At 44.9% G+C, this 17,602-nt stretch overlaps 1 protein-coding gene across 3 annotated transcripts in view; it reads left to right on the top strand.

Annotated features, from left to right (window-relative positions):
• The window catches only part of CAPS2 (calcyphosine 2), a 274,614-nt gene that overhangs the window by 60,496 nt on the left and 196,516 nt on the right, over positions 1 to 17,602 (top strand). The gene's annotated exons all lie outside the window — the stretch shown is intronic.

A 17,602-nucleotide genomic window follows, 5' to 3' on the forward strand; every position in this document is an offset into this window, starting at 1 on the left:
AAAAAGCGGGAAGACCGTGCGCCATTGAAGGAGCGGGGCTTCACTATGAGAGTATCCAGCAGCTCACCAGCGCCATTTTCCCTCTGCAGTGGACACAGACTCTGACTGACTGACAGGGACGCGCAGCTCCTCCGGTGTGACTCCAGATTACCTCAGCGGTACCAGTGGGTCATAGCAGGGGGGATCGACTATTAGTCTACTAAGTCCCCTATCAGGGTACTTAATCTGCGACCCGGCTAAGCTTGGCATTAGCGGTAAGGGCGCGGTGGGGGCTGGCTCCAAACAACTCTGTGTCTCCCTGAAGGGATCTTTATGGGTTACTTGTGCTTAACCTTTTCGTGTGTGTGTGTGTGTGTGTGTGTGTGCTGTCACATTTACATTATCTCAGGCAAAGAGTGTGTTTCTTGTACAGCGGAGTGTTCCTCTTCACCAGGGGGGGGTCACTATTGGGTACTTAGGGTTCACAGAATAGCGGGGCTATACCGGAGTGGGTTAATTCTCTTAAAGGAATGATCTCCACTCTTTCTGAGTTTATGAACGAGAATTAGTCCCCAAAACAGCGTCTCAATCCCCTCCCATTTGTCTGCAAAAGCAATCTCTGGCCCATATCCTGCAGTCTGACGCTGACAGATCAGACATGGAGGAGGGGGAGGTGGACTCAGAGGGGGGGAAGGGGGGGGGTGCAGTTCTGTCACAGGGACTAGAGGCTCTTATAGAGGCTGTCAGAGATGTTCTGCATATTCCTGATAAGGTGTCAGAGGAGTGTGAGGAATCTTATTTTAATGTAAGAAAGAAGTCCTCAGTTACTTTTCCTGTGTCAAAGGAATTGAATACCTTGTTTGAAGAACCATGGGTTAATCCTGATAAGAAGTTTCAGATCCCTAAAAAGTTGCTCTCATCTTTTCCTTTTCCAGAAGATAGGAAAAAATTAGAAAATCCACCGATAGTGGACGCATCAGCCTCTAAACTGTCATGTAAAATTGTATTGCCTGTTCCTGGTGCAGCCTCCCTGAAAAACACGGCTGATCGTAAAACTGAGACTACACTCAAATCATTGTACACAGCTCCTGCGGTTGCCCAAAGACCCACTATTGCATGTGCGTGGATCACTAAAGCCATTGCAAAATGGTCAGGTAACCTAATTGAGGGTTTAGATTCCTTATCTAGAGGGGATGTTGTCTTATGGACCCTACACACTGGGTGATATTACTGAAAGATTTGAACAATCTTGTTCATTAATGAACGAGATACAGTTCATATCTTTCAGTGTGGAGGCAGCAACGATGAACGATGCACAGCCCCACGCTCGTTCATTGTTGGTGCCCCGTCGCTTGTGCATGCAGGCCAATATGGACAATCTTGTCCATATTTGCATGCACTGCTATGGAGCCGGGTGACGGGGTAGGGGGAGTGAAGAAACTTCACTCCCCCCTGCCGCCGGGTTGCCCCTTCTGCTGTATCGGCGGTAGGGCAGCTCGGCGGTGGGTCGCGCAGTGTGTAGGGCCCTTTACTCCTGCAGCATATACAGGACTCTGCAAACTTTATGTGGAAGCCATAAAGGAAATAGGCGTGCTTAACTCACTCACCACCGCTATGGCAGTGTCGGCACGCAGGGGCTTGTGGCTACGCCAGTTGACTGCTGACGTGGACTCCAGGAAAGGCATGGAAGGCCTACCATTCACAGGAGAAGCCTTGTTTGGAGATGAATTAGACAAATGGATCTCCACAGCTGCTGCGAGTAAGTCTACGTATCTTCCTTCCGCAGGCCCCCCCCAAGAAAACTTATTCTGCTTCTAAGTTACAGTCCTTTCGGACTGCCAAGTTCAAGAGCAAATCCAGAGGTGCTTCTTCGTTCTCCAGCGGCGAAAGAGGTAAACCATGCAAACCAGCAACAGCAGGTGCTCACGAACAGAGCTCAGGCTCTGCTTCCTCAAAGACTTTAGCATGACGGTGGATCGCGATGCCTAGAAGGCTTTCAGGTGGGAGCCCGACTTCAATTCTTCAGTCAGATCTGGTCAAATTCGTGTCAGGATTTCTGGGTCATAGTTATTATTTCCCAGGGCTACAGACTGGAGATCCAAAGCTCCCACCTCACAAATTCTTAAAATCAGGCTTGCCAGTTTCACAATAGGCAAGTATAACTTTACAGCATGCCATCCAAAAAACGAGTTTTATGGTAAGAACTTACCTTTGTTAAAACTCTTTCTGCGAGGTACACTGGGCTCCACAAGGAAAGACATAGGGGGTGTAGAGTAGGATCTTGATCCGAGGCACCAACAGGCTGAAAAGCTTTGACTGTTCCCAGAATGCATAGCACGCCTCCTCTATAACCCCGCCTCCCTGCACAGGAGCTCAGTTTTTAGTTAACCAGCCCAATGCAGTAGCAGGAAAAGAGACGACAACGGTTAGTAGCCACATACAACACACTCTCACGACAGGAGAAGCGTCAGCGGCTAATGCCATACCAACCCAAAGAAGCTAAGTGCGTCAGGATGGGCGCCTTGTGGAGCCCAGTGTACCTCGCAGAAAGAGTTTTAACAACGGTAAGTTCTTACCATAAAACTCGTTTTCTGCTGCCGGGTACACTGGGTTCCACAAGGAAAGACATAGGGGATGTCCTAAAGCAGTTCCTTATGGGAGGGGATGCACTGTAGTGGGCACAAGAACCCGGCGTCCAAAGGAAGCATCCTGGGAAGCGGCAGTATCGAAGGCATAGAACCTTATGAACGTGTTCACTGATGACCACGTAGCCGCCTTGCACAATTGTTCAAGGGTCGCACCATGGCGGGCCGCCCAATAAGGTCCAACAGACCGAGTAGAATGGGCCGTAATGTGAGCAGGAGCTGATAGACCAGCCCTCACATAAGCATGTGCAATCACCATTCTAATCCATCTGGCCAAAGTCTGCTTGTGAGCAGGCCAGCCCCGTTTGCGAAATCCAAACAGCACAAAGAGAGAATTAGATTTCCTAATAGAAGCAGTTCTCTTCACATAGATACGGAGAGCCCGTACCACATCCAAAGACCGCTCTTTGGGAGACAGATCAGGAGAAACAAGTGCCGGAACCACAATCTCCTGGTTAAGGTGGAACGAAGAAACCACCTTAGGTAAATATCCAGGACGAGTCCTAAGAACCGCCCGGTCACGGTGAAAAATCAGATATGGGGAACTACAGGACAAGGCACCCAAATCCGACACTCTTATAGCTGAGGCAATAGCCAGCAGAAACACCACCTTAAGGGAAAGCCACTAACAAAGCTAAATATTTATCTTATTAAAAACACGTTAAAGGTTAAAGAACACAGTACGCAATTGGCGCAAAAAGTACCGCAAGGGTACTCCCTTAACTATACCTTAAGGAATGTACTTATACTGTAAACCTCTGTGTAGTGGTAGAGTGTAAATGCAACACAGTATAACCTTATTACCTCAAAAGCTGTTCGAGCGTCACCGACGCTCTGAGATTACTTAATACTATAAGAAATACACAGATACCGTGCTCAGGGTCCAACGCCTAAATATATATTATGAATGATATACTTGCAAAAGAATTTAACACAATACAAGCCATACACTACAATATAACATAGACTACCTAACCAGATAACTACACGGGAAATACAATACAATACAATTACGTTTAAGGGAAAATAAGAGGGGGAGAGGAGAAGAGAGAGAGAGAAAGAAATGGCTCACAATAACAAGAAGACAAATATGATTGCAGAGAAAGCTTACACATGTGAGGAACAATCGCTGCGCAGTCAGTCAATGCTGAGAATCTTTGTTTAGAAAGTACTTGAGCTTACCCATGCTGCCTGTCCCTATATACACGACACCCAGCAACACAATTGTCCCTACAATGCCGCATGGGGCAGAAGCTAGACTCCATTTTGGGAAAACTCCACTTGATTCCAAAGACTACACCACATGGCTGAAAGGGGGAGGGGAAAATACCCGGCAGCAGCCATTTTAGATTTGCAGGTCCAAACACATGGCACTCTCTACTACACCACAATCACATAGCAGAAAACACAAGACTCCATTTTATTCCAAAATGTCCAAGCCTCAAAACAATGCATATGTTCTGATTTTACAATTCCAAACAATCTAAATCACCTTTCACAATGTAATCCAACTTCCTAGAACCATCTTATAATTTCACATTCCAAACAACTTCAGTATCTCAATAACCAGAGCATATTCATCACAAGACCAGATCACAATGTAATTAACACAAACGTAACTGCATGGTGGTATTTATGATTAACAAGATATATAGTATAACTAACCAGCACAATCTATTTTAAATCTCCATTAGGCAAACAAATACCACAAATACTATGCTACAGATTGTATACTGTTCCAATTCATCACAGACTTCACAGAGTATCCACAAACACCCAACAATCACACAACTGCCCAAACCTCGTTAACCTTAAGCCATTTGTATTTCCAAACTAACTAATCTATGCCAACCATTCTACAACTACATTGCTACAAACACATATTTAAAACTATTCTATGCCAATCAGCCATGAGATATTGAGATGATACTTAGTCTTTTCTAAGGAGCCCGGTGATGATCCAGCCATGCTTGCTGTGTGCTTTGTTCTGAGTGTAGCTACATTACATCTGTTCTCTGAGGCCACACCTGACCACTACCTTCCTGTTTGACCAGTACCTGGGGGAGGGGTCTTTCTTTCTTTGTATATGCTGATCAGGTTCAGCCCTGAAAACTTAGTAAAAGGTTATCTTGAGCATCCATTGTTCTAACAATGTGATCTTAGCTTTTATACATATAATCATATCTATCTGCTGCAATGTCCCACAACTTCACAACCAGCATCAAACTAACCCACACATCATTCTGCTTGCTTCAATACCAAACATGATGGGCACATCTGGTTCTGTTCAAATGATACGTATTCATGACATCAATTCATCAGCCAATTCTAAATCTCCATGATGTCTGGTGCTTGACATTATTATAACCATGTACTGTATGAAACAAGCGCCGAATCCATCTCCGTGCCATGTCCGAGCAAATGCGTGTGTTTCCATATATTGCTGTGCTCGCTGCGCATATTTGCAAGTATAGCGACTTAAATGTGTGTGTGGTTTGAATGTTCTCTCTATGTAATATTTTTGACTTTGACAGTCCACCCTTTGGCAGTCACCAATAACTGCCACTTCCTAAAACATTTCAAAAAGAGAAAAATATATGTCATATGTAAATACATTTCTATGATTGGGTAAGGGAGGAGAGAAGAAGGTGGGAAAAAGGTATGACCTAGTGAGATAGCAGAAGTATGTATGTATGAATCCATGTTTGGGGGGTCATGTATCATCGTGCCGTACGTGTTGTACATCAAGCTTCGAGGTATTGCGAAGTATACATTTGAATTCCTTCTTATCCCGTACTAAGGGTCTGTGGATGGGCTGTCAAACTTTACCGAGCTCATTTCGGCTGTGGTTGTAACAAAATGGGGGAGCACATTTTAGTTGATGATACATGAATGGGGGAGGTATGTGATTGCTGATATCTGTGCCTGTATTCCCTATCGACTATGTGTGTCATTACCTGAGGGTTGTAGAGATGAAGATAAAGAACACTTATGGTAAATGCAGTGGTATTCTATGTCAGGTTAATGTACATCTGTCGGTTGAAGTTTTGTTCGGTATCAGTTGAAAGTCGTCTTCTTTGCGCTGTTTTGCCCATTAGGTGCGAGCAAAAAGCTTTGTCAATGCTCATAGATTTACAAAAAATGTTGGGCTAGCGTAAGTTTAAGAATTCTAGGGAAACTGGGGATCCATGGCAAAGTTCATCAAGTGTCCGTATCTAAGGTTGTCAAAACTTCTTCTTTGGTCTATTCGTTGTCTGTATAGCGTCTCGTCAACTTCCTCGTCCAAGGAGGTCTTTTTATCTTGGAGAAAACGGAAAAACAGGTGAAAGAAACGGACCGTATAATCGCATTTTCATTACATCATTGTTTCTACCGTTGGGTCATAAATCAAATCCATTGGGATTACAGTTTCCTCACTCCTTAGACTCATTACCTCAGGTAGTACTTTTCCAATATAACACAATCCTTCAGAGTTTGGGGCAAGCCGCTCATACGCCTTTCTCCCGCATATGAAATATGCATCATCGGGGAGAACATATGGGACGGAATATGTCATTACCATGTTACACATTTTCCATGTGAACTCTCCTAACCCTAATTCTCCCATCTGTTTAGTACACGTATCAGTTTGTACGATATGTGCACAGTATCCTGGTGATACTTCTCCAACTCTCGTAATCCTATTTCCTAAGGTATACCTATACCGGAAAGATTTTCCTCTACTGGCTATGTGGCGTACAAGCTCTGTATCTGTAGGCATTCTATCTGCTCTATGCGAAAAGGTCATGGTTTGGTTGCTCCATGACACTTCCCAATTTCCCGGCTTTCGGGGATTGGAGATGTTAAAACATAATAGGGACCTATCCACATGGTATTGGTGGAGCTTCAAACTAGGAGGGCTGGAGATATTAAACCTCCTGTCCACCGGTCTCCCACCCTTTAGCTCAAGTACCTCCCTTACCGTTAAAGGAAATGGTACTAGCCCTGATTTGCTATGACCTTGAGGTACTTGAGAGCATACCCAACAATCTGTTTTATTTAACACGCTACCCACTAAGGAGTGATAGTCACTCAATGGATGCCGGTCCATATGGATATTAAAACTGGATTGGCATTTCTTTATGCATCCATCCTCAACCATTGTCACAGAGCCTACAGATACAGTTTTCTTTTTGAACTAACAATCCTTCACAATTGTTTACAAATAACATGGTTGTTAGATCGTGCCCGGTACTCGCCTTTGCTTGGTGATTGGGTTGCTATAGGAAATTTACACCTCCGTCTCAGTCATCAGGACCTTTCTGGATCCTTTCTCGACCTCCCTGGTACTCTCACCGAAACAGACTGTTCTGGTCAACATCATGGTCAACAGGAAAATCCATATCACAGTCTCTTGGGGCAAGTCCATCTTACAGGAGGAGAAAAGAAGAAATGTGTAAAGGGGGTATAAGAAATCAGTTTGAGGGGGAGAGAACTTGTTACGATAATAAGTTCTCTCGTCTTGTTGTTCTTCTTGTTCTGCTGTCCTCTCAAAGGTGCTGTCTCTCAGTCTTCCAAACGAACATTCTGGTGATGCAATATTCCTTCCTAACCGGCGATCTTTCTGTAAGGAGCAAAAATCTGGCATTACCATTGGTCCAACTGAGGGGTGACATACCATCTTTAAACCATGAAAACATGAGTGAGAAGAGAGAGAAAAAAAAAAAAAAAAAAAAAAGAGAGAACAATTCATATGCATATATATATTACATAACTCGACATTAACCATCAATAGGAAAAGAGAATCAAAGCATTTTTTAAAACATTGTTCAGCATTAGGAAAACATTGTCAGATTATCAGGCTGTCATATCTACGTGTCTAATGGTCTCCTTGAGCAGTCCCTCCCCACCAGCACCTGCATTACTCCACTGTCTGTATCTGGCCAGAAATACATTGTGGCGGAGGTCATGCTGGGGTTTGGTAGACTTCTGCAAGGACCAAGTGGATATGCAATGTGTGAATTCTTACCAATACTCGTCAGAGATGGGGATAGAGAGAGAGAGAAAAAAAACATTTCACAGATACATTTACAACGTTTCACCTGGTCATTCCTGTGTCTTTCAGTGAATGACCTCCCAATTTATTAACCGTTACCTCAGGCTTACCATCAGTCCTAATGATCACCTTTCCTGACTATATATTATGGGTGTGGCCCAAAATCCTTCCTATATGATCCCTGATTATAATTTGGTGTGTCATAACTTTTGCTCATTTTCATGTCTAGGGGGTCTGATTTTATGTGGGCTGTTGCAGTTACTGGCATAATGCCCTTCTCTTTTGCACAGATCACAAATCCTTAAGTTCCTCCATGTGCCAATGGCCTGGGGTTTTGGTTGATTTGATGCCTCCTCAAACGCTTGGATGCTCATCACCATCAACCGCTTTCCCTGTACCTACCTGATTCCTTGGATACCATGATTATGTCGTTGTCTAGGGAGTTGATATACCTTCTGTGAATCTTTGATCATACAGTTAGATCTTTCCTAGGATCTGGGTAATCAGACATGATTGATCTCAATTCTGTCCGGGACCAGGGATGGCGCATTGCACTGTCCTTGACGGGAATGGTTCCCTGATCGTCAGTCTTCCCATTGGGGACTGTGATCACCCTGACAGGACTAAACTCAATTACATCACCTTGTTTTGGTCTTACAATATGGGGTACATTTGTTTGTGCGTGATATAAAACATTGTACGTACCTGTGGACACGACCTCACCTGACCCTCCGTTAGGGGGTTTGATTATTGCCTTTACCAATTTGGTCGCGTCCACCTGGATGTCTTGTAGGATGGCTGCTGGAAGAGATGCCGACATCGTTCTGGGCTCACTTTCTTGCTGATAATTCTGAGGGAAGTTTGACATGGGGTGCGACTTGCACAGGTTAACATTTGTGATTTTTACACTTTCATTTTTATAAACATTATTACATTTGTTACTTTCGTTCTTAATACAGTTACTAAGTGCATTTTTATCATACAACATTGTGCCATTTCTCTGCAACCATAATCCTCTTCATTGCCATGTCTCTCCTCTCAAGATGAAAGTTAGATATGTAAGTTACATTTCTTTGCATTTCACTTTCCTGTTGCCATAACTGCAAACAATCATCATGTTTAACTCGTTGTTTCCAGGATTTTATGAGACTGATCCTTTGCCTTAAATTATGCAACACCTCTGAGTCAAAACTACCTATCCCGGGAAATGGTGCCTTATCCCCCGCAGTCATTCGTGTCCATTCATCACAAAAGGTCTCAGTGTGGGGACCATATTTCCCCCACATTACTAACCGAGCAGACCCTCGGGGTCTGCAAGCCTCTGGAGTCTGAATCCTGACCTCCGACCGTCTCTGTGTTGTGCACTTGGCTGCCATTGTGGACCTTTTTAACACAGAAAAACTTCCTAAAATGCACCAAACACAGAACTTCGTTGGAAATCCTTAAAGCTCTTCCACTGAACTTCTTCTGCTCCGGGTATCTCCGGTCCGCCTTCTAGCAGACACGTGTAGCCGTTGCAGGCCCTATCTCTAGAGATTTTCCTGAGAAAATTCCCTTCCTTTTTCTTTACACAAATCACGCTTGCATGTGCTCCCTACAACACGTATGAGGGCAAGATTTACGCATGGATATACGACCTCATATCACGTTGCGTTATTGGTCACACATACAACCGTGCGGTCCAATCGTACCACTTATAGACACTTGTTGCCCATAAATGGTAGGATCATTGGAGTCTCCCTACTGTGCTCCAAAACAGCCAGAGCGTAATACAACGAAAACTTTATCACACTCTGTTGCACGTTTTCACTCAGACCGTGCTCATCACGTTCCACTAAAGATCACACAGATCACAAAGTCCACAAAGCGGAATTCAATACCGTTTTATCACATAGATCACAAAGTCCACAAAGCGGGATTCAATACACTCATACCGTTTTCAACCCACTATCATTCTTATAGTTTTCTGATCAGAAAAATCATTTCCCGTAGTCTGATAGCTCTCCCCAGAGGCGTTACAGTAAAGTAAGGTATTTAAACTAAATTTTGGAAACTGAACAAATGTGTGCTATTGTCTTGTGGCTTCTGTATCGCCTTACTATAAATGTAAGCGATATTTCACTATATAAACGCTTACCAAACACCACACAGTATCTTCTATGCTGTGTGCTTGTTTTTTTTTCAATTACTCCCTTACCTTTTTTTTTTTATTTTAAATAGCAGCAAATTTTCTCAGCACGTTATCAATGCAAATGGCAAACAGGAAGGTGAGATATGTGAAAGTACACAGATGAAAATGCAATTCTAAATTAATCTAATAACATACATTGATGTAAGCACAGACATATAGACATTACATATATGTACTAATCACTTATTACATATATGAGACCTTATTCAGTGCTTCCAATTTGCATTTCAATGGCCCATCTCACAACTAGCAGAGAATCCTAGAATCTTGGAGGTGAGAGGGGAAAAAGAAAAAAAACAACAAAAAACAAAACAACAACTTTCATTAAGCCCTATCTGAACTATTTATAATTGACTATGACGCTGGTTAAATAAATGCATTGGTAACTCATAAATGGTGATTTTTTTATTTTTTATTTTTATTTATTTATTTATTTATTTATTTTTTGACAATGGATGGCTGATTATTTCCTGAGTCAACTGAAAAGCAGCCGTTAAAAAAAAAAAAAAAAAAGATTTGACCTTCCCAAAATGGCCGCTGCTCCTCCCCCTTCCACCTCCATGAGGGTCACACAAAATGGTGGACAGACCATGCGGCCTCTCCTGCCATAAAGAAAATCACCATGCTAGCTCCCAAAGTAACTTTTAAATGTACGTTTAAACCTACTTAAACAGATAAACAATCTAATCTTAATCAAACACGATATGATCCATTTGAACCTGGTTTTGCGACAATAAAAATACATTTTAGCATCTTAAATATTATGAGAAACGCCTTGTCCCTTAAAATTTCCTATCAGCGTCTTACTGATACCACAATACATTAACGTGGGTGGTTTTTTTTTGTGTTTTTTTTTCAGCATTTTGCGAGATGTCCATCATTAGCCGGTCAATTACAGCCGCGTTTGTAATGTACAGTGCATCATTAAGATCGTGATATCGCGGACCAGAGCCCCCATCTAACAAAGCTAAATATTTATCTTATTAAAAACACGTTAAAGGTTAAAGAACACAGTACGCAATTGGTGCAAAAAGTACCGCAAGGGTACTCCCTTAACTATACCTTAAGGAATGTACTTATACTGTAAACCTCTGTGTAGTGGTAGAGTGTAAATGCAACACAGTATAACCTTATTACCTCAAAAGCTGTTCGAGCGTCACCGACGCTCTGAGATTACTTAATACTATAAGAAATACACAGATACCGTGCTCAGGGTCCAACGCCTAAATATATATTATGAATGATATACTTGCAAAAGAATTTAACACAATACAAGCCATACACTACAATATAACATAGACTACCTAACCAGATAACTACACGGGAAATACAATACAATACAATTACGTTTAAGGGAAAATAAGAGGGGGAGAGGAGAAGAGAGAGAGAGAAAGAAATGTCTCACAATAACAAGAAGACAAATATGATTGCAGAGAAAGCTTACACATGTGAGGAACAATCGCTGCGCAGTCAGTCAATGCTGAGAATCTTTGTTTAGAAAGTACTTGAGCTTACCCATGCTGCCTGTCCCTATATACACGACACCCAGCAACACAATTGTCCCTACAATGCCGCATGGGGCAGAAGCTAGACTCCATTTTGGGAAAACTCCACTTGATTCCAAAGACTACACCACATGGCTGAAAGGGGGAGGGGAAAATACCCGGCAGCAGCCATTTTAGATTTGCAGGTCCAAACACATGGCACTCTCTACTACACCACAATCACATAGCAGAAAACACAAGACTCCATTTTATTCCAAAATGTCCAAGCCTCAAAACAATGCATATGTTCTGATTTTACAATTCCAAACAATCTAAATCACCTTTCACAATGTAATCCAACTTCCTAGAACCATCTTATAATTTCACATTCCAAACAACTTCAGTATCTCAATAACCAGAGCATATTCATCACAAGACCAGATCACAATGTAATTAACACAAACGTAACTGCATGGTGGTATTTATGATTAACAAGATATATAGTATAACTAACCAGCACAATCTATTTTAAATCTCCATTAGGCAAACAAATACCACAAATACTATGCTACAGATTGTATACTGTTCCAATTCATCACAGACTTCACAGAGTATCCACAAACACCCAACAATCACACAACTGCCCAAACCTCGTTAACCTTAAGCCATTTGTATTTCCAAACTAACTAATCTATGCCAACCATTCTACAACTACATTGCTACAAACACATATTTAAAACTATTCTATGCCAATCAGCCATGAGATATTGAGATGATACTTAGTCTTTTCTAAGGAGCCCGGTGATGATCCAGCCATGCTTGCTGTGTGCTTTGTTCTGAGTGTAGCTACATTACATCTGTTCTCTGAGGCCACACCTGACCACTACCTTCCTGTTTACCAGTACCTGGGGGAGGGGTCTTTCTTTCTTTGTATATGCTGATCAGGTTCAGCCCTGAAAACTTAGTAAAAGGTTGTCTTGAGCATCCATTGTTCTAACAATGTGATCTTAGCTTTTATACATATAATCATATCTATCTGCTGCAATGTCCCACAACTTCACAACCAGCATCAAACTAACCCACACATCATTCTGCTTGCTTCAATACCAAACATGATGGGCACATCTGGTTCTGTTCAAATGATACGTATTCATGACATCAATTCATCAGCCAATTCTAAATCTCCATGATGTCTGGTGCTTGACATTATTATAACCATGTACTGTATGAAACCAGCGCCGAATCCATCTCCGTGCCATGTCCGAGCAAATGCGTGTGTTTCCATATATTGCTGTGCTCGCTGCGCATATTTGCAAGTATAGCGACTTAAATGTGTGTGTGGTTTGAATGTTCTCTCTATGTAATATTTTTGACTTTGACACCACTTAAAGATCAGCTGAACCAAGAGGTTCAAACGGAGACTCTTGTAGCGCCTCCAAAACCACCGACAAGTCCCAAGGAGCCACAGGCGGGACATAGGGAGGTTGGATACGCAACACACCCTGAGTAAAGGTATGCACACCGGGTAAGGTCGCAATTTTTCTCTGAAACCACACCGACAAGGCAGATATTTTGAGGGAGGCCAGACGCAGGCCTAAGTCCAGGCCCTGCTGAAGAAAAGCCAACAACTTGGCTATACTAAACTTGGAAGCTTCATAATCGTTAGATGCGCACCAAACAAAGTAAGAATTCCAGACCCTATAGTAAATCCGAACCGAAGCCGGTTTCCGGGCCCGCAACATAGTTTGAATGACCGCCTCAGAAAACCCTTTAGCCCTTAAGACGGAAGCTTCAAGAGCCACACCGTCAAAGACAGCCAGGCTAGGTCCTGGTAGACACAGGGGCCCTGAAAGAGGAGGTTTGGGCATTGTGGAAGTAGAATTGGACGCTCTGACGATAGGCCCTGCAGGTCTGAGAACCAGTGCCGTCTGGGCCACACTGGAGCTATGAGAAGCAGATTTCCTTTTTCTTGCTTGAACTTCCGAATTACCCTGGGCAGGAGTGACACCGGAGGGAACACGTACGGCAGCCGAAACCTCCACGGCACCGCCAGCGCATCCACGAATGCTGCTTGAGGATCCCTTGTCCTTTCTCCAAAAACCGGAACCTTGTGATTGTGTCGAGACGCCATCAGATCCACGTCTGGAAGGCCCCACTTTTCCACTAGTAGTTGAAACACTACACTTCTGGATGGAGGCCCCACTCGCCGGCATGTACGTCCTGACGACTGAGATAGTCCGCTTCCCAATTCAGGACTCCCGGAATGAATATGGCCGGTAGATGGCGTTCCGCCCAATGTAGAATCCATGAGACTTCCTTCATTGCCAAGCGGCTTCGAGTGCCGCCTTGATGATTTATGTAAGCCACTGTGGTGGCGTTGTTCGACTGTACCTGAACAGGACGGTTCTGAATTAAATGCTGGGCCAGGTACAACGCATTGAAGACCGCCCGCAATTCTAGAATGTTGATCGAGAGGAGAGATTCCTCCTTGGTCCACTGACCCTGAAGGGAGTGTTGCTCCAGCACTGCGCCCCAACATCTGTCGTCAATAGGATACAGTTGGATATCCAGAATGGACGGCCCCTGTACAATTGTCGGTCCTGGAGCCACCATAGCAGTGACAGACGGCCCTCCGGAGTCAATGAGATCATGTGAGACCTGATCCGGTGAGGGGCCGTCCCACTTGGCTAGAATCGGCTTCTGGATGGGGCAAGAATGGAATTGAGCATACTCCACCATGTCGAATGCTGACACCATGAGGCCCAACACCTGCATCGCCGAATGTATCGACACTTGCGGACGAGAAAGGAAGCAACGAATCCTGTCCTGAAGCTTCAGGACTTTCTCCTGAGACAAGAACAACCTCTGGTTGTGATTGTCCAATAGCACTCCCAGGGGCACCATGCTCTGAGCAGGGACCAGGGAAGATTTCTTCCAGTTGATGAGCCACCCGTGGGCTTGTAGAAACTGGACAGTCATATCCAGATGACGTAGGAGAAGTTCTGGGGAATTTGCCAGGATTAACAAGTCGTCCAGATACGGCAGTATCCTGACCCCTTGACGGCGGAGTACCACCGTCATTACCGCCATAACTTTGGTGAAGACTCGCGGATCCGTAGTTAAACCAAAAGGTAATGCCCGAAACTGGTAATGGAGGTTGCCAATCGCAAGCCTCAGGTATTGCGGATGTGATGCTGCTATAGGAAAATGCAGGTAAGCATCCTGTATGTCCAGGGAGACCATGTAGTCCCCAGGTTTCAAGGCCAGAACTATAGAGAGAAGGGGTTCCATACAGAACTTGAAAACCTTCACAAACCTGTTCAATGCCTTGAGATTGAGAATGGGCCGGGAGGACCCATTCGGTTTCGGCACTAGAAACAGCGGAGAATAGTACCCCCGGCCCCTCTGCGCAAGAGGCACCTGTACTACGACTCCTGTATCCAGGAGGGTCTGTACCACCGAATGTAGAGTGTTTGCCTTTGTCTGGTCCAACGGGACGTCTGTCCGGCAAAATCGATGATGGGGGCGGTTTTTGAAGGCTATGGCGTAACCTTGAGTGATGACTTCCCGTACCCAGGCATCTTAAGTGGTCTTCAACCATTCCTGGGTATACCCTAGAAGCCGGCCCCCCATCCTGGGATCCCCCAGGGGGAGGCCCGCCACATCATGCGGCAGGCTTATCGGTCTTGGAAGCTGGCTGACGGGCCGCCCAGGCTATTTTGGGCTTTGGCTTACCAGGTTTGGAAGTGCGGGCGTGCTTGTTGTACGCCAGACCTTTTGCTTTACCTGAAGGACGAAAGGGGCGAAAGGAAGTACCTTTAGCCTTCGAGACAGAAGGAGCGGTACTTGGCCGACAGGCGGTTTTGGCCGTAGCCAAGTCAGCCACAATCTTATTTGTCCTCCCCAAACAGAATATCTCCCTTGAAAGGGAGTACCTCCAGGGTTTTTCTAGAGTCCAGATCCACAGACCAGGATCTCAGCCACAAAATCCGGCGAGCCAGGACTGATGTAGTAGAGGCCTTGGCTGCTAGGATACCGGCATCAGAAGCCGCCTCTTTAATATAGCGAGAAGCTGTGACAATATATGACAAGCATTGTCTAGCATGGTCATAAGAGATTTCAGCTTCTAACTCCAAGGCCCATGCTTCAATAGCCTCTGCAGCCCATGTTGCTGCAATAGTAGGCCTTTGTGCAGCACCCGTGAGTGTGTAAATCGCTTTTAGACAACCCTCCACACGTTTACCCGTAGGCTCTTTTAGAGACATGACGGTAGGGACAGGTAGAGCTGAGGAAACCACCATCCTAGCTACATGTGAGTCTACTGGAGGAGGTGTTTCCCAATTTTTAGACAGCTCTGGCGCGAGGGGATAGCGAGCCAGCATCTTCTTTTGAGGCACAAACTTCTTACCCGGGTTTTCCCAGGGTTCCTGACGTATATCCACTAGGTGGTCAGAGTAAGGTAAAACTTGTTTAACCACCTTCTGACGCTTGAACCTATCTAGTTTCTTAGGAGGGCCGGATGGCTCGGGATCATCCGTAATCTGTAAAATCAACTTAATAGCCTCCAAAAGATCAGGAACATCCACATGTGAACCACCCTCCCCATCAGCAGTATCTGAGTCAGAATCTGTGGGGTCAGTGTAAGTGCCATCTTCATCAGACGAGGTGTCAGTGACAGCAGTGGATTATGAGGAGATAAGAGCTCGCTTGGAGGACCCCTTGGGCTTAGGCGAGCGAGGGTCAGACTTTTTAGTAGTCAGGGACTGGTTCAACTTCTTCAACTGAGCAGATAAATTGTCCACCCACGGCGGATTAGCTGTAGGGACCACATATGGTTGTACCGGCATAGGGGGTCCCATAGGGGGTGTTAATTTATTAACTAGCGTATGCAGAAGCGTGGAAAAAGCAGCCCACGGTGGGTCATTATGGACCTCCGTTGCCACAGTTCCACTGGGGTGCAAGGAGCCCCCAGAACCAAAACCCACAGCTGCTATATTCTCCTCATATATGGATCTGTGGCTTCAGCAACACCAGCAGTGTGTTCCGCCCCAGAACCGTTACCGTCAGAAGCAGACATGATATAACTTGCAGTATCAGGTAACACAGTACAATTGGCAGCAGCACAATACCTCTTACCCAAACCCCTGCGCAGTGTAGTCAGCACAAGCAGGGACACAGGAAAGATACGGTGATTGAAATCCCAGAGATAAATACGTATTAGAGTATATCTTGTGAATATCCTATATTATTATAAGACCTGACGCACCAAGCCCCCTCATGTTATAGAATATAGGGATAGCAAGTTGAGTGAGAGACACGAATTGGAAACCACTCAGCAAGCTACTGCACACACATATAGTCACAGTTATACATTGCAGAGGTTATTACCAACAATAATACTGCACTGGACCAGCTGATATAGCTATGTAGTCAATAGAGATAACACTGCACAGTAAGAACTGGATGTATATCACAGGGTAATTGTACTAGAAAACCCTGACTAAGTGCACTCTTTCTTAACTAACACTGTCTAATAGGCAGGTAGAATACTTAAGTGTCATGTAAAGTCACAGCGCTGACAACCAGGCAGCTTTACACAGGAGGATTTGCCCAAGCAGTCCCAGGAACAGTGTAGCTGAGAGAAATGGCGCCCAGACACTGACAGGGAGTGAGGAAGAGACAGATATGCAGCTCCAGGGCGGGAACATTTGTGGGAAATGGCGCCCTGGGGCTGGGGGAGGGGCTCCAGGTCTAAGCCTTATCCCCCTGCTGGCAAAACCACCAGGTACTGTGGGCTACTATTAAAATGGCTTTAAGAGAAAACCTGACCTGCACCCATGCCCTGGTGATCTAGTGGGATCGCCTGTACTGCCAAAGTGTCCACCGCCAGCGCGCGCGGCCCGCCTCCCACTGACAGCGCCGGATCGCGATAAAGTACGGGTCCTGCAAGCGAGACCCACTCACCACCTCCCGAAGCACGGCCACGCGATCCCGGAGAGCCCCCGTCGTGTGTGCCTGACCATGGAAGAAAACCGGAGCCTCCTGCTGTAGTTACCCGGCAACCAGGGCTCGGGAGTGTACAACGCTGCTGGGGAGAGCTGGAGCTGCAGCAGTGAATGTCAAAAGACATATACACACTGCTGCTGCCCTTAAAGTCTTCACTTTTCTTCTAAAAAGCTCTTCTCAGGGCTGCCAGGCGCAGCCCCTCTGTTATGTGCCTGCTATCTCCGGCACCAACTACAAAACTGAGCTCCTGTGCAGGGAGGCG

The sequence above is a fragment of the Pseudophryne corroboree genome, chromosome 6, assembly GCF_028390025.1.
Source record: "Pseudophryne corroboree isolate aPseCor3 chromosome 6, aPseCor3.hap2, whole genome shotgun sequence".
Classification (NCBI taxonomy): domain Eukaryota; kingdom Metazoa; phylum Chordata; class Amphibia; order Anura; family Myobatrachidae; genus Pseudophryne; species Pseudophryne corroboree.